This window comes from Triticum aestivum, unplaced genomic scaffold (assembly GCF_018294505.1).
Source record: "Triticum aestivum cultivar Chinese Spring unplaced genomic scaffold, IWGSC CS RefSeq v2.1 scaffold6202, whole genome shotgun sequence".
NCBI classification, from domain to species: domain Eukaryota; kingdom Viridiplantae; phylum Streptophyta; class Magnoliopsida; order Poales; family Poaceae; genus Triticum; species Triticum aestivum.
Window position 1 is genome coordinate 6593 of NW_025229431.1, and position 2667 is coordinate 9259.

The 2667-nt window shown below is 53.0% G+C and overlaps 1 long non-coding RNA gene across 1 annotated transcript in view; it reads right to left on the minus strand.

Moving 5' to 3' along the window:
• Positions 1-217: 217 nt before the first annotated feature.
• Positions 218-2667, minus strand: part of LOC123175103 (uncharacterized) — a 12999-nt gene continuing 10549 nt past the window's right edge. Inside the window, exon 2 of the long non-coding RNA XR_006487623.1 lies at positions 218-384. This is a non-coding gene — a long non-coding RNA (uncharacterized lncRNA). The remainder of the gene's footprint in view (positions 385-2667) is intronic.

Sequence of the window (2667 nt, forward strand, 5' to 3'; positions counted from 1 at the left end):
TCACGCTCAAGTACAGAAGCTAAATACAAGTCTTTGGCTAATGCAACTGCTGAGATCATTTGGGTTGAATCACTTCTTGAGGAATTGGGAATCAAGAAGAATCGTATCTCATGTTTATGGTGTGATAATTTGGGAGCAACATATCTGTCTGTAAATCCAGTGTTCCATGCCAGGACAAAGCACATAGAAATTGATTTTCACTTTGTACGAGAAAGGGTTGCGGCAAGGAAACTTGAGATTCGATTTATTCCTTCTAAGGATCAAGTGGCTGACGGTTTTACAAAAGCACTACCAGCAAGACCATTTGAAGAATTCAAGAGTAATCTTAACTTAGGTTAGTTGAGATTAAGGGAGGGTGTTAGAATATAGAGTTGTAATCTCAACCTCCTTCCTTCTCTTGTATTCTACCCAAACTCTTTCTGTCATAACCTTGTACGTCAAGCCAGGCTTCGGCCACGCATCAATATAGCACACCTGCACGTTGCGAGGGCGGCCGGAAGAAGAACTAGCCCCCTTAATACAAGAGCAGGCTTACGTTCCAATCCGGCACGCGCCGCTCCGTCGCTGACGTTTGAAGTGCTTCGGCTGATACCACGACGCCGGGATACCCATAACTACTCCCGCGTAGATGGTTAGTGCGTATAAGCTCGTAGCCAACTCAGATCAAATACCAAGATCTCGTTAAGCGTGTTAAGTATCCGCGAACGCCGAACAGGGCCAGGCCCACCTGTCTCCTAGGTGGTCTCAACCTGCCCTGCCGCTCCGCCACAAAGTAACAGTCGGGGGCCGTCGGGAACCCAGGCCCACCTCTACCGGGATGGAGCCACCTGCCCCTTCAGCCCCCAACTCCGAACAGTATCACAGATAATGTAACTGTGTAAAGTATATCGTATATGCCCGTGATCACCTCCCGAAGTGATCACAGCCCAGTAGTATAGCATGGCAGACGGACAAGAGTGTAGCGCCACTGATGGAACACTAGCATCCTATGCTAAGCAGTAGGATAGCAGGTAAAGGTAACAACAGTAGTAGCAAGGACAGGCTATGCAGCAGTATAGGATTAACTGAAAGCAGTAACATGCTACACTACTCTAATGCAAGCAGTATAGAGTAGAATAGGCGATATCTGGTGATCAAGGGGGGGGGGGCTTGCCTGGTTGCTCTGGCAAGAGAGAGGAGTCGTCAACTCCGTAGTCGAACTGGTCAATAGCAGCGTCGGTCTCGTAGTCTACAGGAGAGAAGAGGGGGAAGAAATAATGAATACAGAGCAAACAAAGCATCACAAAATATAACAAGGCAATACGCGATGTTCGGTGTGCCCTAACGCGGTAGTAGGTGATACCGGTGAAGGGGGGGAAAACATCCGGGAAAGTATTCCCGGTGTTTCGTGTTTTCTGACAGATGAACCGGAGGGGGAAAGTTGCGGGTTTGATATGTTAGGGGTGTGTGGTGGACGAACGGGCTACGTATCCGGGTTCGTCTCGTCGTTCTGAGCAACTTTCATGTACAAAGTTTTTTCATCTGAGCTACGGTTTATTTTATATTAATTTTAAAAGATTAAAATCATTTTTAGCATTTATTTAAATATTTTAATCCAACATTATCCAGAACAGTGCACGCTGACGTCAGCATGACGTCAGCATGACGTCAGCAGTCAACAGAGGCGTTGACTGGTCAACTGACGTGTGGGTCCCGTTTGTCATTGACTGTTTAGTCTAATTAATATTTAACTAATCTAATTAATGTTTAATTAAACTAATTAGTTAATTAGGTTAATCTAATTATGATTAATTAACTTAATTAATTCCTTAATTAATTAATTAATTTTATTATTATTTATTTATTTAATATATATTTTTTAATTCTTTTTTTTATGAAACCGTTCTGGGGCGGGCCCATATGTCATAGGCCCTGGGGCATAACGGGCGACGGGTGCGGGGTGGCCCGAACGGGCGCTACGGGCACCCGACCGCAGGCAGAGGCCATGGCCCGACGCGGCTGGGCGTCGGCGGCCAAGGCGCCGGCCAAGGGAGGCAGCGGAGGTGGCCGCGGGGCACAGCGATGAGGGGTAGCGCGGGGAGGAGGCCGCGGGTGGTGGCCGGAGTGGGGACCGGACCGGCGAGCGGGAGGCACGGGTAGCAGGGGGCTTCGGTGGTGGCCGTGGCCAGTGACGGCAAGCGCGGGTGCCGGCGCGCTCCAGGGAAGCGCGGGCGTGGACAGAGCTCAGGGGGGGTGGTTCGCAGCGGGCGTCGCCCGAAGCAAGCGGGCGCGCGAGGGAGAAGTCGGGGACGGGCGCGTGCGGTGCGCACGCGCTGGAGCCAAGAGGGGCGGTGACCACGACGGGACAGCGCGGGCGCGTGGCCACGCACGGGCGAGGGGTGACGGCGAGTGAGCGTGAGCTCGTGTGGAGAACGGCAACCGCGACGACGAGGAGAGAGGGAGATGGGGATGGCGCTCACAAGGGGTTGCAGGGGACTGGGCAGCGGGGCGCGAGGAGGAAGACGGGGACGCCGGCGACGTAGGGGAGGCAGTCCGGCGAGGTGGTCTCCGGCGACGGCGTCGAGCGCGTGGGGGTCGTTCGGGGAGGATTGGTGGAGCGAAGCGGCGACGATGCCGTTCCGGCGACGGAGTGGTGGGGTGGGGCAGCCCGGCGACGATGGGGCGGCG